At 38.2% G+C, this 7,797-nt stretch overlaps 1 pseudogene; it reads left to right on the forward strand.

The window, feature by feature from the left end:
- The first annotated feature begins 1,214 nt into the window (after nt 1–1,214).
- On the forward strand, nt 1,215–1,395 carry LOC110596421 (annotated as a pseudogene).
- The last annotated feature ends 6,402 nt before the right edge of the window (nt 1,396–7,797 follow it).

Raw genomic sequence — 7,797 nt, forward strand, 5'->3', positions numbered from 1 at the left:
AAAGAAAATAAAAATCAGCTAAAATTCTAACCACTCAAAGTCTAACAGGACTTACATATTGTTGCATATTGTTGCATATTTTTCTAGACTTCTACATAAACATGTATATATAAAGAAAATGGATTTTTTACTACATACACACTAACCTAAATTTTTTCCTTAATAATATATTATGGATATATATACATGTTATAAAACAAAGATCCACTTCTTCCTTTTGAAATCCTTGCATAATATTTTATTTTAGAGACAGAGAGCTATTTTGATTTAGTCAAGGTCCTAGGAATCTAATGTTGATTCAATGGTAATTTAATAATCTTGAGTTTTTCAGAAATACATTGAGAAATCACTAATATTTCCAGGGTTAAGTTAACATAGCCAGAATTAGAAAAAATAAATGCTACATTTTACCTGGTTCAAAGAATTGAAGTCTATTTAAAATACCTCTTCACATTCAATGAAGAAAGCAAAGAACACCTTAAAAAACTGAGAAGTGTTAAAATTGATTTTAGAGCTTAAAAATAGATAGTGTGGAACAAAATCACATACTGTGGCCCATAGGGAGACTGCTATAATAATATTCTTAACCACACTGTGTTTTTACAACTATTATTCACGTAGAGATATGGTGCTTTTATACTTGGTGAAAACAATAGGCTAGGTAAGGGCAACTGAAGACTGAATCTGATCTAATCTCTCTGTCTCTCCTCTTGCTTTGCCCCATAATTTTTAAAAATAGAGTCCTGAGTTTGAGAACAAGTGTGAAAACAATAGGATAAACTCAAGTGCAAAAGAGAATGGGAGAGAGTGTACTTTTGTATATGTTGCTTTTAGTAATGGTGTAGCTCAGCACAATTTAAGTTATCAGAGAATAAGAGGTTGTGATCGATAACATTTCTTGGGTAACAGCAGTAAATCAAATTCTTTTCTTGGGAGAGAAGGGATTATAATGGGGAGGAGAAATAGAAAATTAGTCCTTGTTAGTGAACATCTTTAAAAAATATATTGTCTCACATTTCTGGCTCAATGAAAACCTTGTGATGAACATCATATTATTTAATGACTGAAGATCTTACTGAGACCAGGGACACTGTTCTGAACCTCAGTCTCCTGGGAATACCATAAGAACACGGGTGGGTACTCTGGGTACCTTGTGTCCCAGAAGTCTGAAGAGCGCATGTGCAGGAAAGTTCCTTTTGCCTCGTTGTGCGCCTGAGAGCAAGATGGGCCACCAGCAGCTCTTACTGGAGCCACCTGCGGAAATTCGGCCACAGTTCTCTCTCTTGCCGCGTCAGCTCAAACCAGTGCAGTCTGATCTGGAAATACGGCCTGAATATGTGCCGCCAGTGTTTCCGCCAGTATTCGAAGGACATAGGTTTCATGAAACTGGACTGAGTGATCTTCCTTGAATGGATTACCCAAGACATCCACCCAGTGAAAGCACACTAGCCTCCTTATATATACAATAAAAAAATTCTAAAAAAGAACATAGGAGATAGTTGTGTATAAAGACATGCTCCCCTACTTCAGAAAAGAAGTCTAACTCTGTAAAGATTTACCTGTTTTGTGAAAGAGTCAAAAGCGAGGCATGGAAAACTGTGTGTGTGTGTGTGTGTGTAGCATATATATAAAATGTATTATTCATAATGTGTATATGTTAGGTGTACATGTAAGAGCATGTCTATAGTGTACATATATAAAATGTATCTAATAATATGTAAAAAAAAAAACCCCAAACAAACAGAGGTACGAGCATACTTTGCACACAGAAGTTGTCTATTTCCTGCTAAGACCTGTTGAATGCTGGAGATGGAAGGAACTGTTTTGATCACCTAGTATAGACAGAGCCCTTCATTTATAGATGAAGAAACTGAGACCCTGAGAGGTAAAAGTGTCCTGCTCAAAATCAAAGGATTTGTTATAAAGAATTCTGTACTAGTTAAGCTGTCTTACATCATTAAGTGATTCATTGAGCTTCACATTCAATCATTGAAATAAACTGTTTTACAAATTAAGTTACAAATTGCCTCTGATATCTTGACAATAAGAAAAAAATCTAGAAACCATACATTTAAAAAAATCCCCATGTTTCTTGACTAACCTGCACCAATGAGTCACAAAGGAAAAAATGTATATATATACACACACACACACACACACACACACACACGGGTGTATATACACACACACACACACACACACACACACACACACACACACACACGGGTGTGTATATATTATATATACACACACACACACACACACATATTCAACTACATGTGTGTGTATATATATATATATATACATATATATATACACACACACACAGTAAATGTTTATGTGTGTACATATATATATTTGAGAAGTTTCTGGTGTGTTTTTGTTTGTTCTCTTGCTTGCTCTTACATTTAATTTCCTGGAGGAATTCTGACCAACTCTGGGTGAAACCAGGCATGAGATTTTTTAATTAAAGGTATTGGATTAGCCTCATTCTGGTGTTATATAACTCAGCATCAATTTTATTTTACTTTCACTGTTCTTTAGTCATTTGTTATGTATTTTCCCTTTGGTTTTGCTCAGGGAAGGCACTGTAGGTCTCTCATTTGCATCTCCAAACAATCCTTTTTCTCTTTTTAGCTTCTCTTCTACCCCAGTACATACAACTGGTGGCTTAATGGGGAAGCTTCTCTAATTACCCAGCACCTAGTGGGGAAGTCCACATTTCTTGGGGAGCCAGAGGAGCAAAGAAAGAAGTGAACAACAGAAAATCCTCTGTGTGGAGAGTTCTCTTAAGCAAGTTGAAGATCCTCAAAGCTTTCTTTTCTAAAACAGAATTATGCCTTATTACTTCAGGGAGAGTTAGCATCTACTTGGCATTAGGAGTATTTGTATCAGTTTCACATTTTAGCTACAGTTATAAAAGCACAGAACCCTCAGGAAAACTAACTCTCTTATTTTATAAATGAGAAATCTAGTGCCCAATGAAGGGAAAGGATGATCTTGGTCACAGAGTTATTTATACCCAAAATATTAAAACTAAAGTGCTTGGCTTTACCTTGAGCTTTTTTCCATAAACGAATAAAGATTATTCAACTCATGAAAGTTACTATTTACATGAACATGAGTAAAGGACCACAAAATCAAGCAGAAATATGGGTGATGGCTGTTAACCAGGCTCGCTCCCCAGCAGAGTGACTCACCAGCACACATAATTTAACTGTCACTTGATGAACTCAAATGTCAAAGAATGATATATCAGAGACCCTGACAGTCACTTGAGCAGTGCAAACCAGTGCACCCTGAGCAGTGCAAACCTCAAATGTCAACTCTTTTAGTTACAAGTAACTTTTTTTTTACATCTCTAGGGCATGGGCGTGCTTGATCATGGTTAGTGACTCTATATACCTTGCCAGTCCTTGGATGCCTCTCCTCCTTCTCAACCCCATGCCCCTCACTTACCACAACCCTCCCCCTTTTTCCTTTCTGCCCCTTAGGCTCTCTGTGCTCATTCAACCACAGCTCTTTTGCATTTGCTCTGCTTGGAATACTCTTCCACAGGCTAGTGGAAATGGAGTATCCATTTAGGTATCATATGGATATTTTTTGATGAAACCCTTTAGAGGAAATGAAGTATCTCATTTTGGGGGTGTCCAATGGTCTCACCTCAGAAGCCTTTCCTGAACCCATGAGTATCTTTAGGAGATCTATCATGGGTCTCTGCCACATCAGCAGCTGTAGTTTCTTCATTGTACTTACCACCATGAGAAGTTAAGTTGCTTAAATTCTTGTTGGTAACTTGTCACTTTCCACTAGAATGTAAGCCTGGGAAGGACAGGGGTTTTGTGTATGAGTCACCTATTCTGCCTCACCAATCATTCTCTCAACCCACTGCTAAAGATAAGAAAGAAAAAATGTGGGGTTCCAGCCCTATAAGGGTCGTGAGATCTCCTGAAGGAGAGACGGACAGGCAAAGGATGAAGATAATATACCCGGATACCTGCTTCCTGAACAGATGACAATTTAATGTTAACACAGAGCTTTTATACCATTCGTAAAGGGGCAAGACAAAGAAAATTCCTTCACGCATATATCTTCTAAAAGTTACCATTTAGTCGTCTTAGCAACAAACAAACCAAGATCCCTATAAACATTCAGACAACGAGTCTTATTCATAAAGCCAACAATGATACTTTTAGTCCAAAGTCCCGAATTACAGTCCTTGAAATGTCTCAAGAAAGTTTCTAAGCGTTCATTTCTTCATGGGTCAGGAGTTTTCCCATCTTAGGCATTTATGTCCTTCAGGGTCTTGTGATCGCCTCCCTTGTCCAGATGTCCTTGTTACTTTTCTCTTATCTTGCAGTGCTTGTTTCTAAAGAGAACTCAAATGAAGCTTTTAATAATGTTTCCCAGGCCCCCAAAGTTGCTTTCTGTCTTTAGCTAACCTATCATAAAAGTGTCTGATTAGTATATTATGAGTTCAGTGAAAACCCATAAATGTTAACTTAGAGTTTTAACTATTGAATTAAGTAAAAACCTTAACATTAATCTTTATCCCAAGTCAGTGAAAACAGTGTTATAAATCACCTACATAACTCTTAGATAGGTGTTAGAACTTATAATGAGTTCATAATTGACTTACTATAAACTTGTGCTTCTAAAAATCCTTATGTCTAAACACTAAACTGCATAATCCTAAATCAAATGAGTGAATATACTTATATCATTTTTTACTTCAGTAATATCTAGTAACTTATAACCAAGTGAAAGAAAGCATTCTTGATGTGCTTCAGAGTTTAACCCTTGCATATGTTAGAAAAGGCCAAACGGCATAGTGGGAAATGAAAAAATAAACCATGACATTTCCAGGTTAGCTGTGAGTACTTCACATAAACATGCCATTTTCTTCTTCCACGACTGCACAGAATTCTTCGGTGATACCAAACAGCAAAGGTGGAAGACAGAAGGACCTCAGCTTCCCGGGCTCACCCTGTGGCCTGGGGTCTTCGGCCCACCAGGACCCTGTCAATCAGGTGGGCCTCCAAGGCTGGCTCCCAACAAAAAAAAAAGCGTTTTTCCTATGTTCTTACACAGTTACTGGGTACTTCACTTCTGACATCAGAGTTCTGGTAGTTTTTTCCCAGACATCAAGCGGTTTTTCAATTCTTTAGTGAACACCAACTGGGTGTCCTATAAATTAACTTAATTCTGATATTCATCTACCTAGCTATAGCATCAGATCCCCAGATTGAGGGATTAGTCCCAAAAGACCACCTCTCACTGCATATGCCAGCTCCAAGGCCCAGGTTGTGGTCTGTGCTCCTGACCAATCAGGGAAACACGTTACTTAAATTTACTTATTTATCATAAAAGATGTTAAAAAGGATACAGATGAACAGCCCGATGGAAAACATGCACAAGGCAAGACATGTGGGAAGGTTATGGAACATTCATGATCTCTCCAGGGGCTCCATCCTTCCAGCACCTCCACCTGTTCAGCAGTCTGGAAGCTCTCCAAACCATCATTCTGGTTTTTATGGAGGCTTTGTTTCATAGGCCCAATTGATCACATTATTGGCCATGGGTGAGCAGTTCAACCTTCAGCCCCTGTTTCTTCCCTAAAGATAAAGGAGTGGGGCTGAATACATGCTAAGTCTGCCTGGTTACTCACTGCTCTATCCCTAGTCCCCAAAATGGTATTGGGCACACATTAGCTATCATATGGATATTTTTTGATGAAATTCTCTTGAGGAAGTAAATCCATTTCCATCAATGGAAACAATACAGCATACATTTCACAAGGTCCACACAATTTAAATAAACTAGCCAGCCTCCAACATCAATAAGGGTACCTGATCTCAAACCACATAAAGTGTTACATAATTACATTAAAAATTATACATGTGTATGTGTATGTATTCTTTTCCCCCAGACAAGGTTTTGCTCTGTCACCCAGGCTAGAAGGCAGTGGCACAATTATAGTTCATTGCAACCTCAAACTTCTGGGCTCAAGCTGTCCTCCCATCACATCTTTCCAAGTAATTGAGACTACAGGTGAATACTACCACACCCAGATTTTTTTTTTTTTTTTAATGTAGAGACAGGGTCTCATAATGTCATGCAGAATGGGCTCAAACTACTGGCCTCGAGTAATTCCCCCATCTCAGCCTCCATAGAGCTGGGATTATAGGCATGAGCCACCTCATCCAGTCAAAAAATAATATTTTTAAAACCCCGCATAGAAAGGAGAGGGACTATCAGCATCACTCCAGTCTGCTTGTCTTCACATGGCCTTCTCCTCTTCTCCCTGTACATTGCCTCTTCTGTTTCTTATATAAACACTTTACCTGTGTGATGACCACTTGAATACCTAATCCTGAATTATACCCCGCACCTTAGAAAAAAAAAAACTAGCCAGAGTTCTAAAAATAAGATATATCCTTCATTCTGCTGAGCTTCTCAACAAATACTGGCTTTACCGACATGTCTGGCACTAGGATTAATTTGCAGAGGAGACAAAGATAGAGATTCTCTCTTCTCTGCTGACATTATTTCAGCATCATCAAGGAGAGTGAACAGTTCAAGGAGCCCATTAGATCCACCACCAATTATCACCCATAGATCTCCTGTAGAGTATGTAAGACTAAGGAAATTAGCAGCACACAAAAAGGCAGACAATATGTACCCTGATAGAGTGAATATAAATTTTAAGACATTTCATGACTGACTTTCCAAGTGCTCAAATTGACTGTAGAAAATAGAGAAATTCTTGGTACATGAGCCATGGAATTAAACAGCATTACTTCAGATAGACAGAAATAAGGATGACAAACCTACCTCTACCACTAGCAAGACTCTTTACTCTGAAAGCCAGAGTTAAGGGATCTAATGCTATCACTCTGAGAAAATGAATATTATAAAATACAGGCCTCTTATATATAGTTATATAATATTACAAAATCTCAGAAAAGCTACACTACAACTTTTGCTGTCACTAGTGGCTTAGCATTTTCTGAAGTTATTGCTCCCTGGGAGCTGAATTACCTCAGAGTTGGCAAGCTGATCTAGTCTCAGCAGAAAATAGAAGACATACACAAAAGTGATAATTGAATAGAGTTTGATATAGGGCTTATTATAAAGATGCAGTAGAGTTTAGGGGGAAAAAGGGATGGTATTATTCTCAGGGGTTAGCAACATTGGGAAGCTACTTCCTATCCTAGGACTGAGGAGAAATGAGAGACAGCCATCAGGGGGCAGTTGTTATAGAGAGCTTCTCAACTGAAGTGTGGCCTTCCACATAGAAGTGCAGCCAAGCATTGGCAAACCCTCAGGTAAGGAGCCAGGGATACACATATCTCAATATACTCTCCTTTCTATGCGGGGTTTTAAAAATATTATTTTTTGACTGGATGAGGTGGCTCATGCCTATAATCCCAGCTCTATGGAGGCTGAGATGGGGGAATTACTCGAGGCCAGTAGTTTGAGCCCATTCTGCATGACATTATGAGACCCTGTCTCTACATTAAAAAAAAAAAAAAAATCTGGGTGTGGTAGTATTCACCTGTAGTCTCAATTACTTGGAAAGATGTGATGGGAGGACAGCTTGAGCCCAGAAGTTTGAGGTTGCAATGAACTATAATTGTGCCACTGCCTTCTAGCCTGGGTGACAGAGCAAAACCCTGTCTGGGGGAAAAGAATACATACACATACACATGTATAATTTTTAATGTAATTATGTAAGATATATTAATTTTCTAGGGCTACTGTCACAAATGTGGTAGTTTAAAATAATAGAAATTC

This window comes from Carlito syrichta, unplaced genomic scaffold, assembly GCF_000164805.1.
Source record: "Carlito syrichta isolate Samal-C Ts95f unplaced genomic scaffold, Tarsius_syrichta-2.0.1 Scaffold309017, whole genome shotgun sequence".
Lineage (NCBI taxonomy): Eukaryota > Metazoa > Chordata > Mammalia > Primates > Tarsiidae > Carlito > Carlito syrichta.